Source organism: Echinops telfairi, unplaced genomic scaffold, assembly GCF_000313985.2.
Source record: "Echinops telfairi isolate 266 unplaced genomic scaffold, ASM31398v2 ScPeMD7_3;HRSCAF=10, whole genome shotgun sequence".
NCBI classification, from domain to species: Eukaryota; Metazoa; Chordata; class Mammalia; order Afrosoricida; family Tenrecidae; genus Echinops; species Echinops telfairi.
The window spans coordinates 48,155,786-48,173,760 of NW_022103899.1; the positions used below are offsets into that span (position 1 = coordinate 48,155,786).

At 41.9% G+C, this 17,975-nt stretch overlaps 1 long non-coding RNA gene across 1 annotated transcript; it reads right to left on the minus strand.

Annotated features, from left to right (window-relative positions):
• Positions 1-9,002: 9,002 nt before the first annotated feature.
• On the minus strand, positions 9,003-17,969 carry LOC123522302. The gene is made up of 2 exons (XR_006680579.1): positions 17,630-17,969; positions 9,003-11,605 (listed from the first exon to the last, which is right to left on the minus strand). It is a non-coding gene; the product is annotated as an uncharacterized LOC123522302 (long non-coding RNA).
• Positions 17,970-17,975: the final 6 nt, after the last annotated feature.

Below are 17,975 nucleotides of genomic sequence, written 5' to 3' on the forward strand. Positions count from 1 at the left end.
GATGATTAAAGAAAATTACTACCTCCTCTTGGACTATATTTCAGATAGCTGCACCTTAACGATAATAGATTGTACTCTGCTTTTAGTGAAATGCAGAATGTGAAGATTAATTCTAACAAAACAGAGTGAATTAGATGGATATTGTACTTAAGTTATAGTTTGTTCCACAACAGTTTACAGAAAATAATCAGCATGACAAATAAACTAAAAATAAGCCACTAGACAATAAAATGGACAAGCAATATTTTAAGAAGAATGCAGTGGCATATATATCTGCTAACCATGCCACACAGCAGCATCACCAGATCCAAGTGAGCTCGTCTGATAAATGGTTTAATTAAATAAAATGGAGCAGCCTGGCTCAACGTAGAGTACGTTCGCCGTGGGCGGGGGGTGTGAAGATGCTACTAGCACCTCTCTGGAGCTCAGCTACTTGAGTTTGGATCTCCATTTCCAACTTTACATCTCGGACTAGATATTGAACCTCTCTAGGCCTTCGGATCTGCATCTTTGAGCTGGGGAGAAGAATTCTTGTTATATGTTGTTGTGTGGATTTCAACAAACACACTTAGTACCACATCTGAGGTATAGTTGATTTATATGGACCCTCTAGCTGTAACTGCTTACGTGGTGTATTTTAATTCTGTCCATTTTGGTGGGGAGTTCTCTGCTACAGGCTTAAGGTGGGGTTAAGCCCTGACCTCAGTAGAGTGTGTGAACCAAATCGCACCCTTTGTTTCCTTGGGGGCATCTTGAAGAGTACTTTATCATAGAGTGAAAGAGGGATGTGTCTAGAATCAGTCCATCTCTGCATTGTTGCCACACCTCCATATCCACTCAGCTCGTGGATCCAATTGGCCACCTGAAGGGGGAAAACCAATATGTCTACTTGTGGGTTTAAATCCCCTTCTGATCCAGGAAGCAGGTTATTCTGGTGGGTACCAACATGTCCTACTCTGATGTACCCTTCAAGTTCCCATAGTATTTTCCATAGGTTCTTGGCCATACAGGTTTTCCTTTAATAGTCTGTCTTTTCACTGCCCATTTGCCTGACCATATAGTCAAGTCACTGGCCACCGACCATACATTAATAAAAATCCAAACATATGAGCTCTCACTATTGCCGGTCCTTCCACCGTGGTGGGGAAAACAGCATGCAATTCAGACTGTTGAGCTGACCTGTCCTTGCCTGATTCAATTAAGGCCTTGCCATCTGCTGGTCTCAATGCAGCAGCTTTCCAGATGTTGTCCAGGTAGCCTGGAATTGCCATCTGTGAAGCAAGCAACTTTCTGATGGCCAGCAGGAAGTTTTAACAGGGCAGTGTGCATGTGGCAATAAACTTGGGCAACTTCTCAGGTGGTTCCAGGATAGGATTTATGGGAAAGAGGGTTATTTGTTTGTAGACACAGTGGTTGCCTCTCTGAAATTCCTTAGTAGCTTGTTCCTGTATTAATCACTTCACTATGGAAGTATTTGGGGCACCACCGCCCTTGACCCAACACATTATGGGTATCTCAGGTCACAAGGCACCATTCATCCATCGGTTTGTTGGGCTATGGTGCCCTGCATGTTGCTGGAAGCTATGTCATTGGTGTTTTAAATATCAACAGGGTTGTGTAACGTGAATAGTTTTCCGCAGAGCTTCCAGAATAAGAGCAGATATGAAGAAGGAATAGGCTGCTCAGTTATGAGGATTCAGCCTCTGAAAGCCTGTAGATTGTCCGATATTGAGCCAGAAGATGGGCCTTTCAGGTCAGAAGGCATGCAAAATAAGTCCAAGAAAGAAATGCCTTCTTAAAGTAGAGTCGACCATAATGATGTAGGTGGAGTAAAGCTTTCATTTAGCGGATGAGGCTGGACCCCACATGAGAAGAAGCAGTTACAAACCTCTGTTAATAATTGCAACTTGGAATGCAAAAAGTTTGAATCTAGGAAAACTTGAATTTATCAAAGAGGAAATGGAAGACATAACAATCTATATCCTAGGTCTTTGTGAGCTGAAATGGACTGGTATTGGCCATTTGAATCAGAAAATCATATGGTTTACTAGGAATGACAAATTCAAGATCAATGGCATCAAATTAATCTCTTAAAAGGACATTCAAGATATATCTTGAAGTATTACATGGTGTGTGATATCTAGCTGCATACAAGGAAAGTCAGCCAATACAATGATTACTAAATTTATGCACCAGCTACTAAAGCTAGTGATAAAGAAACTGAAGAATTTTAACAGGATCTTCAGTTTGAAACTGATCAAAGATGCAATCAAGATGCATTTATTATTATTGGTGACTGGAAAGCAAAAGTTGGAAACAAAAAGGAAGGAGTAGTAGTTCAAAAATATAGCCCAAGTAATGGAAATGAAGCTGGAGATCACATGTTAGAATTTTGCAAGAACAATGACTTCTTAATCACCAATAACTTCTTCAACCACACAAGAAATGAATATACAAGAGCACTTCTCCAGATGCAATACACCGTAATTAAATTAACTATATCTGTGGATAGAGACGATGGAGAAGCTCAATATCAGCAGCTAAAATGGGGCCAGGGACTGACTATGAAACAGATCATCAATTGTTCATATGTAAGTTCAGGTTGAAGCTGAAGAAAATTTTAAAAATCCACAAGAGCCAAATTATAACCTTGAATATATTTCAGTTGAATTTCAATAACATCTCAAGAACAGATTTGATACATTGACCATTAATGATAAAAGACCTGATGATCTGTGGAATGGCTTCAAGAAATTATACACGAAGAACGTAATAGGTCATTAAAACATCAGGGAAGAAAGAAATGATCAAAGTGGATCTCAGAAGAGACTCCGAATCTTCCTCTTGATCATAGAGTGACTAAAACAAATGGGAAAAAATGCGGAAGTCAAAGAACTAAACAGAAAATTTCAAAAGGCAGCTTTAGAAGACAAAGTAAAGTATTATATTATAATGAATTATGAAAAGACCTAGAGTTAGAAATACAAAATGGAAGAATATGCCCAGAAAGAACTGAAGATAAAAGTCAAGCCTCTAGTTGCTATATTGACAGATGCCATGCACAAAATATAGAATAATGTGAGAAGCATCAAAAGAAGAGGTAAAGAATACACAGACTCATTCTACCAAAAATAACTAGTCGACCTTCAACCACTTCAAAAGATAGCATATGAGTAAGAATCAATGAGATTGAAGAAAGAAGTTCAAACTGCTCTTAAGGCATTAGACAAAAAACAAGGAATACCAATAGAAATATTTCAACAAACAGATAAAGTACTAGAAGAAGCCTCTCATTTATGACAAGAAATTTGGAAAAGAGGTACCTGATCAACTGACTGGAAGAGATACATATTTGTACCCATCCCAAAGAAAAGTAGCCCAACAGAATGTGCAAATTATAGAATAATATCATGGATATCACATGCAAGTAAAATTTTGCTGATTAATCAACAGTGGGTGCAGCAGTACATTGATAGAGAGCTGTTAAAAATCCAGGCCAGATCCAGAAGAAGATGGAGAACAAGGGATATCATTCCTGACTTCAGGTGGGTCTTCATTGACAGCAGAGAATGTCAGAAAAATGTTTACTTGGCTTCAATTGACTATGCAAATGTATTTGACTGTGTGGATCATAACAAACTGTGGATATCCTTAAGAATGTGAATTCCTGAACACCTAAATGTGCTCATGCAGAACCTACATATGGATCAAGAGGCAGTTGTGTGAGCAGAACAAGAAAATGTTTGAAATCAGGATTGATGTGCATCGTGGTTGCAACATCTCATCATATTTACTCAATCTGTAAGGTGAGCAAACAGTTGGAGAAGCTGGACTATATGAAGAAGAATGCAGCACCAGGATTGAAGAAAGACATCGACAGCCTGTGATAGGCAGATGTCACAACTTTGCTTGCTTGAGGAGGACTTGGAAGTACTTGCTGATGAAGATCAAGGATTGGGACCTTCAATATGGATTACAACTCAATGTAAAGAAAACCAAAATTCTCACAACTGGACTAATAGGTAACATCATAATAAATGGGGAATGTATAGAAGTTGTCAGGGGTTTAATCATCTTTGGCTCCACAATGAATGCTCATGGAGGCAGAAGCTAAGAGATAAAAGGATGCATTGCGTTGGGTAAGTCTGCTGCACAAGATCTCAAGCAAGGGTGTTACTTTGAAAAGTAAGTTGTGCTTGACCCAAGCCATGGTATTTTCAGTCACCTCATATGTATGTGAAATTTGGACATCGTATAAGGACACCTGAAGGAGAAGCGATGCGTTTGAAGTGTGGTGCTGGAGAAGCATATTGAACTCGAATGGACTGCACAGGGAACATCCTGGTCTGTGCTGAAAGAAATACAGGCAGAATGAAAGTCTTTAGAAGCAAGGCTGGTGAGACTTTGGTAAAGTCGAAGCACAAGGACCAAGAGGAACACCCTCAACAAGATGCATTGACATGGTGACCCCAACAATGGGCTCAAATGTGAGGATGGCACAGGAAAACCTGAGGATGGCCCCGGAGCAGGCAGTGTTTTTCCTGGTGTACATGTTGCCACTATGAGCTGACACTGGCTCAATGGCATAGACCAACAGCAAAAGGTCGCATGACGATTTTATGCCCTTCTATCATTGAGGCAGTCTCAATCAATACATCGTAATAGGCAAGAAATGTTCTCTCCAATGATGTACCTCCGGTTGCAGTTTCTGGAAACCTCCTATTCCAGAATTCCAACAGTCATCATAGGGCAGAGTTTTCAGGTTTTGCCATAAACCCCAGTTCGTGTAAGCACCTTCAAAGTCATGTCTGGATGCGAATCACAAGGACGTAAGGACAGGAGAGTGAGACTACTTTCTAAAGTAACTCAGAGATAATCTTCTTTTTGATAGGGCCTCATTGAAATCTGTTTTTTTTTCCTCTAGTGGTTTTATGGATAAGAGCCAGCAATATTCCCAGGTATGCAATGTGATTCATCTAAAATCAAAAGAAACCAACCAAAGGATGGGCTTCTGATTAGTTTGGGGGTTAGTAGTGACAGTAATAACCTGCCATAAGTAGATGACATAACCTTGCTTGCTGAACGTGAGGAGGACTTGGAGCATTGCTGAAGAAGATCAAGGATTGTAACCTTCAGGATGGATTAAAACTTAATGTAAGACCAAAACTCTCACAACTGGACCCATATGTTACATCATGATAAATGGAGAAAAGATTGAAATTGTCAAGGATTTTGTCTTGCTGGGATCCACAATCAATATTGATAGAAGCGACAGTAAAGAGATCAAAAACACTTATTTCATTAGATAAATCTGCTGCACAAGCCCTCTTTAGAATATGGAATCCTCTGTAAGGAAGGACTTAGGTGCGCCAAACCCAAGCCACAGTATTCTCAATTTTATCATAGGCACTGAACAGAGAAGACCGAAGCATTTGAGTGGTGGTGCTGGAGAAGAATACTGAATGTACTATAGACTGCTGAAAGGACAACCCGATCTGTCTTGGAAGAAGTACAGGCAGAGTGCTCCTTGGAAGCAAGGATGGCGAGACTTCATCTTACATGCTTTGGACATGTTGGCAGGAGAGATCAATCCCTGGAGAAGCACATCATGTTTTGTAGAGTGGAGGGGCAGCGAAAACAGTAGAAGGCCCTCAAGGAGAAAAACTGACATGGTAGCTGTTCCAATGGGCTCAAGCATAAGAACAATTGTGAGGATGAGGCAGGGCAGCACAACGTCTAGTTCCGCTGTCCATGAAGTCGCTGTGTGTCAGAACGGAATCGATGGTACCTAACAACAACAGCAGTGGCATTGCCTGCAGAATATCACAAGTGGCTCTTGCCACGTTACTCCCAAGAATTTCACCATTTGGGTAGGAACCCGGAGTTTTTGCTGGATTTTTGAACCAGCTTCCATTAGTCATGTGATCCACCACTGTTTTCGAATCTGTTCTATCCTGTCCTTCTGTGATAGATATTAACATATTATCATCCATGTAATGTATCAATGTATTGAGATCTGCACCAAGTCCAAATCTCTTCTAAGCAAACTGTGCAGAAGACTAGAGAATTTAAATAACTCTGAGACAATGTGGTGAAAGTATAGTGTGACCTTCCCACGGGGCTGTCTGGTGGTTTTGAACTGCTCACAGCAATGAACGACTACCCTAATCTGGGGATCCAGCTCCATTGCTTAGGCTATTTCAGAGTTTAAGTTCTAGACCATGGGATAAATGATAAGGAGTTCAGTTATCCTTTTTCTCATTCCAAACTGGTTGCCATCAAGTCAATTCTAACTCAAAGAGACCCTGTAGGATAGAATAGAACGGCCTCTCTAGGTTCCTGAGACTGTAAATCTTTGTAAGCGTAGGAAGCCTCATCTTTTGCCCAAGGAATGGCTGGTAGTTTTGAACTGCTGACCTTGTGGTTATCAGACCAATGGGTGACTCACTATGCCACCAGTGTCTCTCGTATCTTTATTTGAAGGAAAAGGACTATTTCATGCAGCCTCAGAGGAAAAATAATATATCATATAGCTTGGACTGAGATTACAGCTCATTCTGTGCTTCTTCCCACACTAGGACTTGTAGACAATTTAAGCACTAAATGGTAAGCAGACGGCTATGACTAAGATTCGGGGTCTGAAATGCAGGCAGGGATGTGTGTGGCAGAAAGGACGGTGCAATACATAGAGCATCAGGATAAAGATGCAGAAGTCAATGTTGTAGCAAGTGTGAGCACCACTCACACTTCTCTATGTACTGCCAAATGGCCATGGGTGCAAACAGTCTGAGCTGGTGGATGTACTTGCTTTCTCCAGGAAGCTTTCCCTGACCTACCCGAAGTATATAATCCCTATTTTGTACTTGAGGTAGAGATGGTCTCAGTGCTCAACGGTTTCGTTGCTTCTTCCTGCACATATGAAAACTGTTCCCAACCTCTCAGCAGTTCTGGTGGGTCCGCGTGACTAGTTTCTGGCAAACGAGCGATGGGAAGTCATAATAGAAACCCGTTCTAAATCTGGCCATAAAATCTCGGAGACAGTTGTCTTCATGTACTTTACCTTATAAAGCGGGCTGGGAGACTACATATTTAACACGGCAACATCACAGGAAGAAAGGAACTCAGTTACCTTAGTCGTAGTTGGAAGAGTTGCCAGATAAAATTCTTCAGATCTTCCTCTGGGTTGTGATTTTGGAACGAAACCTGTTTATTACTAGAATTCAATACCCTTAGCAATACAAAACTTGCATGTTTCACAGATCTTAAATCTATCTCAGAAATATTTTAATTTTGATACCCTTCTATCAGCTCATTGAGAAAAATAGGAACACGTTATTTATTAAGGGATTTTTCAGTCTTGCTAAACAGATGGGAGTAGTCCCTGGCTGATGCAACAAGCTGAGCTCTGGAATACTTGATAATGGTTAGCAGTTCGATCTCACCCAGAAGTACCTTGGAAGGTGAACTGGGGATGTGAAATCACATAGCCTTGAAAACCCCACTGAGAACACGTAAGGACACGACGAGTCAGAACAAACACTAATGACAACAAGAAGCAGGTGGGTGGGGTGAAGAGCATTTTTAGGTAAGGCAAAGTCTAGTCCCCATCAAATCACCAGGATGCTGGTGACTACTCTGTTAGTTGTGATGGTTCTGGAGAGAAGCTGAAGGAAATGCTCACAAAACAATCAGCCATAACTTAATTCCTATGCTTTAAAAAAAAAGTCAAGTCCCAATCATTAAAATATTCCTGAAATATTTTAAATTAAACCGAACCACTCATCTGATCCCTCCCTATCTTCTCTCCAAAGACAGCTGCTCTTAAGGACTGATGATCTATGTTTGAAAATAAGCCAACAAAACCCCAAAAGCTGCAAATGAACATGGGGATAGCATTATATAAGCAGTGTTTAGTGCCTGTTAGATATAGAGGGTATCAATTTGAGATTTAAGAGTGAAGGGGTGGAGTTTAACCTGTCAATCAGGTTGCAGCTTGATGACCTCATCTGGAGGCGCTAAAGAGATAAATAGCTCCCTGGAGGGTGAGACATGCTCACTACCTGGGAGACATTACTGACAAGGAACCTGATGGAAGTACACTGATACAGCCAGAGCCCTGGAGCTGAAGGCGCCACATGGAGACCCCTGCCAGTGCTGAGATGCTTCTACTGCCACTGGATCCGCAAGACTTTCCACCCACTGACCTGTGATCTTCCTGCATGCCGTGTCATTGCATGCGTTTCGTGAGTCTGAAGTGGACTTTATAGACTGGTATCGGACATAGGGGCTAATATCAGACTTTTGGACTTGATCTGGACTGAGCTGGGATGTTTTCTCTATATTCAATTGCTCTTGTCTATGAAGCTCTCCCTTATGCACACGAGTTGCCTGGATTCGTTTCTCTAGTCTACCCACACTAACACAGTTCCATTGTGCAAGGAGGTGATCCAGGAGGAGGGCTTGGCTCAGTGACAAGCAACATCCATGATTGGTAGGTTGTCATTTGGATCAGCAACAAAGATGTTAGACAGGGTGGAGGACTAGGGATGTTAAGAGCATTTACACTATCACAAAGAAGAGCTACCCTGTTGTTGGCTGTTTTCCAGGTGCATGGTACGATGCTAAAAGCTGAAATGTATTTAATCTTTAATAAAGCTTTTGGTATTATAATCAGCAGTGCACAAACAAGAATGGGCGTAGGGAAGTTGAGACATTCGATCGCATTATTAAGTGGCGCAGTCTGTGTTCCAGCCAAAGTCCCAGTCTGTTGAAGTCTAGTGTTCATAGTCAGCATCATATAGGTTCTTGCAGAATATAAGTCGGATGTAAGTGCTAATGGCATTATTCTCAAGGGTGAGACCATTTAGAAGTCAATGTGCTTTAGCTTCCAAAGGAGCACACTCAACTGAGAAGCAAGAGTTTGTGTTTTAATTATATGATGATCATTTAACTTAAAAGCATAAGGCAGAACAGATTGAAGAGAAGAGACAACTACATTCCAGGTTTGTATACGGCAACTACTTTATTATTTTCAAATGCAAACTCTTTGCATTTAGTTTGCTATTTTACAATTTTACAAACTAGGTATAAAAGACCATAAATAAATGACATAAGTTACGTGTACCTAAAAGTTCATGAAGGGAAGGGCAAATACTTTGTCAAATTAAAATAGAAAATTTCTAGGGCTAACTCAAGATCGCTCAAATTTTGGAACACTGATGAACCCAATCAAATGTTCTGTTGACTTCTGTTTCAGTATGCACAAAATTATAATATGCCTTATACATTCTCATTTTAACCACAGTCCTTGCATATTCCAACATATGTGGTGTGATACAAAAAAATAAATGCACTCTTCAGTGTGTATCAACACTTGCTATTGTTTGGAGAATGTTACATAAGTGAAAATATTGCTTCTAGAACTTTCCTTTACTGGTCACAATTTTAAGTGTCTTTAGACAAATATGGAGGCTATACACGTGTATGGATTAATACACATATCCTTCACAGATTGCATACAAGAGGTCTCAACACACACACACACACCAGCTGTGCAGCAAGCACAGCCTTTTTTTTTTTTTAATAATAACTTTTTCTTAAAACACACCAGAACATTTCATCTAGAAGATTGTTAAAAAAACAATTTGGGGCCAGCGGACAATGGTGAAAGTACTTAATTTGGTGCAGGGGAACAGCTTCCTGCTGTCTGATAGAAGTTTTGGGCATGATTTAGCATCTGAGCTCACAGGGCCAGCATTCGCTCCTGGCCTTGACATTGTCCCTGAATTTAGCTTCCTCCTCTTACTCTTCTGGGAAAGATGACCTGCTCAGGGATTCAACCGCATTTCTTTATACATATTTTTCAGGCATCAATGCATAGGCACATCCCTTAAAAAATATATTAAGGTTCCCCAAAAGGGGTGAATTAACTTGGTCACTCTGGCATAGTTACGAGAATACAATGCCACACACCCTGTCAGAATAGAATAAATATTTATCGGTGATTTTCTCTACTTAGTCAACACCATACGGTTCAGGTTCTCTGTTTTTGTTTTTTTCCCTTTCCTTCTTTTTCCCTGATTTGATGCTATAGCTTATAGGAATGGCTGCAGCTTCTGCAACCATCGTTCAGAATAAGCAAGGCAAACACTCAGAGATTATAATGCAAAATGGCAGTATGTTGGCTGGGTTTGGTATCTCTATCTGAGCAATACTGTATCTTCACACACTGACCTCCAGATCGAGAAAGATGAAGCGTCCTTGAGGGCCATTGGGAGTTAGCTGCATATCATTGACTCTACAAGTTTCTGGGTACACTGGAGTCCTGGGATTGCAGGAGGCCATTTAAGCCTAACGACGTCAACCTCAAGAGTCCCTGGTCTGTATTTTCTGTGATACTGGGAGACAAAGTATTAATCCAAGACACATCATCTCAAAGCTGACACACACATCAACGTTCATCGCCAAGAGTAAGTGAATTGCATATATTTGCTCGCACGCAGCAGTCCGTTGATGCAGGAAAACAAAGGCGACTTGTATTCCCGTTGGGGTTACCAGACAATTCCATCCCCTTCTTTCTCGCGCTCTCTCTCTCCATCAAGAAACAGTTGATTTGCATGAGGAGTGGAATCAGAATTTGTGATTTTGATGATGGGGCATCACCTGAATGGATTTATATTCTAAAATTACTCCGCTGCTGAGGTGAAAGTGCCTCTACCCAAGGCTGTAAAAATGACTCATTAAGGTTAGCGTGGCGGCTACAAAATACACTGATAGATACAGGACATCGAACATTTCTGGGCTGTCTCTCGAAGGAGACGGGTGCGATCTCTAGGCCCACTTTCTCCCATGACTTCTCATCATGGGACTGGCAAAACCAGACCCTTCCAGGTGTAGCATTCCACAACATTCACAGGCAGTTCTAAGCATGAGGTTAGACGCGCACGCGCGCATGTGCGCACACACACGTATGCAAACGTACTCACCCGCTCACCCACACACCCACACACATACTCACACCTATGTACACACATCAAAAGAGATAGTCAGCTCATAATTAGTCTAGGAAAAAAATATATTTATATCACTGCAATGGCGCACCCTGGGTAAAATGTTACTTCAGCAATGCATATCATAGGCAGCTCATGGGAACTGGCTTTGTTTTGTGTGGTGGCACCTGACCTGGTGTCCATTGTCAAACCTGTAGCCTCTGGTCACTTGCTGCCACCTCAAGGGCAGCAGGGCCATATAGGAATGCAATCGTGGAAGTCCATATAAATAAAACCACAAGGAGTCCGGGAGTGGGGCTCTGCAGAACTGGTGCTGTGAGACAGCGCATTCCTGCAGGGCCACTGGAGAACAGATGCTGAGCCTTGAACGCTTGCCGTGTGTGTGTCTCTCACTGGGGATGAGTCTGAACGCCATTCATGTGTTCTTTCCAGAGGTGGGAGCTCTCTCATCATTGTCTTTGCCCCGGAACAGGCGGAAGAGAAGCAGCAGAAGAAACGCATTTACACGGAACCTTGGGAAGGTGTCTCCTTTTGTGATTCCATGGGCTTTGTCGTCAACAGGAAGAGGTTGAGGGCAAGGTTGCAGAATCTATTCCCTGGAAAGAAGAGAATACGGCATTAGACACATTGCCGAGCCATTCTTCCACCTAGTTCTGGACCAAGACTGCCAAAGAAAGAGAGAGGCATACGGGTGCTGAGAAGTGGGCAGGGCTTAGTAAGAAGTAGTTCAGTTGAGAGGACGATCATGAAATCTTACTTTGCTCCTCTGGAAAACCATCATTATACTGACAACAATAAAGCAGTCATTAAGGGCTTAATCATGATAGCGCAGGGGTAGGTACGATGGTTATCCTGGCTGGCTGGATGAGAACCAAACAAACAAACAAAAATGCACGCATCGAGTCATTACTGATGCATAGCAATCCTATTGGACAGGGTAGAATGGCCTCTGCAGGTTTCTAAGACTTCAATTCTTTACTGGAGTAGAAAGCCTTCTCTTTCCCCCATGGAGCAGCTGTTTTCAAACTGCTCACCTTTCGGTTAGCAGCCCAACTTGCAACCCCTATGCCATCAGGGCTCTTATGGACAAGACTACTGAAACATCAAGAGACAAAGTAATGCTCTGAAGAAGTGAGGCCAAGCTTAGAACCCAGTCACCTGAGTCACCAGCCTGCTTTTAACGTCCGTGTTGGCCAGCCTCTTTTTGAACTACAAATCTTGCCCTTTTACGGTTCAGTTGTGCAAGGTAAGAAGGGCATCCCCTAAAGCCCTTACTGCCACGTCATGCCTGACGACGCCTCGTGACCCTGTAGGACAGGATGGAAGTGCCCTGTTGGGTTTCCATGGCGGCACATCCTTAGAGAAGCAGGAGGCTGCATCTTTTTCCCACAGAGGTGCTGGCAACCTTTCAGTTAGCAGCTGCATGCTTAATCACTGCACCTCCAGGGTGAAATGATGGGAAAGACCAGAGGTATGACTGCAAATGCTCCCGACCCTAATATCAACTCTCTCCAAGGAAGCAAACCACGCCTTTAAACAAATCTAGAAACATCACATTGAGCCAATAGCCGGCAGGAAGTATTGAAAACAGTGAAAATTTAGAGTGGCCAAGATCTCAAAAGTCTGGGCCTCCCTGTGGAACATCAAGAATGAATCCTCGCTGGTGGCCCCATCACTCTGAAATGAACGAGCTGGCACCAGGCAGTGGAACCAGTCTGGTTCTCTGTCCTCGCCTCCATCCAATAATCAACGATCCCAAAGAGGCAACTTGTCCCTCTTTAAGCTTCAGAAGCTGGTCAAGATGGTTTCTTGGAGGATCTCTTGAACGACAGGGGCCGTGCCTGGCAGGGTGGGCTCAAGCGCAGAGCATGACAAAGACCAAAGTGCGCCTTCACAGACGACTTGGTTTTTTATTCTCCCCTTTCTTTGGGTGTTCTCTGAATAGGCATCTGTTGGTTACATGTGGGGAAGGATCAATAGAATTCAATTTCCTTGAGGTTAAGTGACCATGACTTAAATGGGTAAAGACCTCTTTTGTTTACCTAGCGAAATGGAAATGAAAGTTTTCCTTATAAATTATTCAGATAAAAATTATTTTTGAAGAAATTTAAAGTCATCCACATGGATGGGGTGAAATTATCAATGTCATTGAAAAGCCAACACCATTCAGTTTGCCTATTAAGAAGAAATGGAACAATACATTGTTCCAGTGGTTTCTCATCTGGAGTGTAGTTTTAAAAATCTGAATGTGTACGGAGGTTATGCACTGTGTATGCACTATGTATTTAGGAGAGCCTGAATCATGCTTTAAGCATCTGATGGAAGATAACTGACATCACACAGAGAGGCAAACTTTTCAGTAGTGATTTTCCTTTGCTACCAGGGGAGAAAGAGTTCATAAATTCACATGTCTCTTTTTCTCTTTTCAGTTAGCCTATTTTCTCCCCTAAATGCTTACCACAATATTCAGTAGCCACTTTGGACACTGTGCCTGTGTGTGCGCACGCACGCGCAAATGCGTGAGCAGAACAGACAGACACAACATGATTGGATGTGTGAAGTGAAAGGGGTAGGAATGTGGAGGCTTACTACCTAGTTAATGCCAGAGTAAGAGTTCAGAAAAATAAGCCCTTTCCTCTCCTTTAAATTCAATTAACTCCTATTTATCAGAGACTTGCTTAGACAGAGACGAGACAAAGCATGTGGTCTACACAGAATTATGCGCTCAAGATAATTCATTGTAATTAAATAAACAAAGCCTTGCTCCTTTTAGGTCAATCTTGAAGACATCAAAAATGTCTTTATTATTCAATTCCCCTTATTGTAATAGGGTTTTATTTGTATATTTCATTATCTTTTCAATGCCAAAATAATGGCTTCATGTACTTCAGGGCTAACTAATGCATATTCATCATGCCAGAAGGAAATTGAGAGGTCTACTACCTTTCACTTGAAAGACAAAAGGCCAAAATGGAGGTCAGAGAGAGAGAAATTCACTCTGACATGAATGTAGCTACTTTTTCAGTAGCTACACCAAACGGAGTGAAGGACCTGAACCAAAGGATGCAAAGGTGATGGACCAGCCCCAATCCCAACTTTGCGAACACCCGTCCCCAGTCAGGGTGCAGTCTGGCACCCACAAAACATACAACTTTCCTCTATTTCTTTTAATGCGTCCTTCCCAACCCCCCACTATCATGACCCCAATTCTACCTTACAAATCTGGCTAGACCAGAGGTTGTGCACAGGTACAGATCAGAGCTGGAAACACAGGGAATCCAGGACAGATAACCCCTCAGGACCAATATTGAGGTAGCGATACCAGGAGGATAAGGGGAAGGTGGGGGGAGAAAGGGGGTACCGATCACAATGATCTACATATAACCCCCTCCCAAGGGAACAGACAACAGAAAAGTGGGTGAAGGGAGACATCAGTCAGGGGTTCATGAGGGAGGGAGGGGAAAAAATGAAGAGCTGATACCAAGGGCTCGAGTAGAAAGAAAATGCTTTGAAAATGATGATGGCAACATATGTATAAATGTGCTTGAGACAATGAATATGTGTATGGATTGTGATAAGAGCTGTACGAGCCCCCAATTAAATTATTTAAGAAGAAAAAAAAAGGTTCCAAAGGGCAGCTCAAGGTGACAAATTATTATAATGAAATGTGCAAAAGCCTGGAGTTGGAAAACCCAAAGACAAGAGCAAAGTGGCTATTCCTCAGGGGAAAGAACAGAGGGGGCGGAAATTAAACCTCAAGTTTCAATATTGAAGGGTTCTATTGGTAAAATATTGAATACAGCAGAAAGAGTCCAGGGAAACTTGAAGGTGCATTGAGAGTTACATTACAAAAAAACCCAATAATTTGTAAACATCCCAACTATTTCCAGTGGCATTATAATCAAGAACTGATGGTACTGGAAGAAGTCCAAGATGCACTAATGTCATTGGTGGAAAGCAAGACTCTAGTAATTGATAGAATACCAACAGATCCACTGAGTGGAATGAATTGACAGGATAATTGACAGAATACGAATAGATGCAAAGAACAGAGTACCAAATGGATGCAATGATGGAAGCACTCACTCATCTATGTCAAGTAATTTGAAAGGCAATTAGTTACTTGGTCAACTGACTGGAAAAGACCTATATGTGTGCTTGTTCCGAAGAAAAGTGGTCCAACAGAATGCAGAATTACCAGACAATAATATTCATACCATATACACAAGTGAAATTATGGTTGGAGCAGTGTAATGATGGGAAAATAACAGAAATTCAATCCTGATTCAGAAGAGGACACACAACAAGGGACATCATGGCTGATGTCAGACTGATATTGGATGAAAGCCTGGACACAAATTCATTCAACAGCTCAGATCACAACCACTTATGAACAACATTGTAAATAACGGGAATTCCAAAACATGCTGAAATTGTGCTCATGTGGGACCTGTACATAGACCAAGAAATAGTTGTTAGAACTGAATAAGGGAAGACCAGGAAAGGGTGTCTGTTAGGGCGTGTCCTGAACTTATTCAAAGCTATCTGTTGCACAAATAATCAAAGAAATAGGACGTTATGATGAAGAAAGTGGCATCCGGATTGGTGGAAGACTCATTAATAACCCATGATATGCAATGACACCAACTTGCTTGCTAAAAGCAAAGAGGACTTGAAACACTCACTGATAAAGATCAAAGATGATAATCTTCACCTTAAATAAATTAGACCACACCATAAAAAAAATCAAAAATCCTCCAAAATCAAACCAATAAGCAATTGAACCAATACACTGAAATGGGAAGAGATTAACGTTGTCCAAGATTTCATTTCAATCCACAATCAATATGCATGGAAGCAGTAGTCACCAAGTCAAAGGACGCATTGGGCAAATCTGCTGCCCGAGATCTCTTTAAAGTGTTGATGAGAGGTCACTGGAAGGACTGAGGGTTGTCTGACCAAACCACGGTATTGTCCATCTCCCCACAGGCCTGGAAAAGCTAGACAACGAAGAAGAAACACCAGAGAAAGATCAACACATTTGATTATAACTGTGGCAAAGAACATGTCATATACCACGGACTGCCAACAGAATGAAGCAATCTGTCTCGAAAGAAGTACATCCAGAAAGCTTCTTTAAAAACAAGGATGTTCAGTCTCCATCTTATGCACTTTAGATGCGTCAGGAGGGGTCAGTCCCTGGAGAAGGACGCCATGCTTAACAGAGTAGAGGCTCACTGACAAAGAGGAAGCCCCCCAAGGAGATGAACTGACATGATGGCTGCAAGAATAGGCTTGAACAAAGCAGTGACAGTGAGGATGGCACAGGCCCATGCACAGTTTTCGACCCTGCTGGGCAGAATAGAGCTGCTCTGTCATCTTTCTCCTCCGGAGTAGCTGGTGCGTTCAAACTGCTGACCTTGTGAGGTTAGCAACCTAACTTGTAACCCGGTGTAGCTCAATATGCCACCAGGGCTACCTTATACATCTCTATTGCATAACATTAATTTGTTAAGATATTGTGGAACTGACGGGCTCGCCCTTTCAAAATGTTCAGCTTTAAGTCTGTTGAATATGCTAAGAAAAATACTGCAAAAGCCTTGAGGTATCAACTTTTGGGGAAAAAGTTTAATATCTGCAAGATTATGTTGTGGTTTTACTTGAAGCACAATGTCATAAATGCCTGCATGGCACAGGACGGGGAAGTGTTTCTTGCTGTTGTGCATAAGCTGACTATGGGTCGGAACCGACTTGGTGACACCTAACAACAACAAATTCATCAGACCAAAGACTATTTTAAACATGTAGGTATACGAAGAAGACTCTGGCTTGTGCCAATGGTTAGCATGTTTGGCTGATAACTGAAAGGTTGGAAGTTGAAGGTTCGTGTTTCAAGTCCACTCAGAGATGCCTCAGAAGGAAGTCTAACATCGACTTTCAAAAATTCAGCCATGGCATTTATAGAGGTCTAGATAAAGACAGGCACATATGCAAATATATTTATATATGAGGATAGGTAAATAGATCGATGTGCATATATTTATAGGTTTAGTATTAAGGTAGCAGAAGGACATTGGGCCTCCACTCAGGTACTTCCTCAATGCAAGAATACTTTCTTCTATTAAATTGGCATTCTATGATGCTCACCTTTCCGACATAACCGCTGAAGACAAAGCGGGTGAAAAAGCAAATGTGGTGAAGAAAGCTGATGGTATTTTCTACAAACCAAGGCCACAACAATAACAACAGAGAAAAGACAGAATCTTTGTGAACACAGTCCTAGTCTGACATCACTCATTAGCAACTGGTTGATTTTTGTTGTTGTTGTTAAATTTCTGGATAGCAATATTCTACAGAGCTATAACCAACAGGTGTAAGGCAACATCCGTTTTGAGAGAGGGCTCTCAGGCACAGTAGTTTGCATTCAACATAAAGGTGGATTTTTCTAGATAATACAGACCCTGGCAGGTGCCTGAGCCTCCACTGGGAGTTAGCATGTACTGTTAAGACATTGTTGACTGAGATTTGTTGGGTTCTATCAGGCCGAAAGAGCATTTATGGCTCATGACATCAAACCCAAAACAAGAGAGAAGGACCCCTGGCTGGTTCTCTCAACTTACCTTTTTGACTCAGGGTTGCTCCTTCAATGGGGAGATATGTAAAAGTTCCCTGTTCAAGACTGTCACAGCCCACTATCCATAAGGTAGTTAAACGAAGTCTGTAGAGTCTCAAAATGAGACTTTATATGGCACAACCTCAGGCCCAAAGAAACAGGCCTTGCTTGTCCAGTTGGGCTGGGGGGCGAGGGGAGAGGTCTGGTATGGGGGAGTCTTTGTTTGGGGTTTTAATAATCCGTGTTCCTTCCAGCCCCCCATAGTAACAGGGATCCATCCATCTGAGGGCTGCGTGCGAAGGCAACCACTGCTGAACCACACGGGTTTCTTCCCTGGTATGAACCCAGCCCGA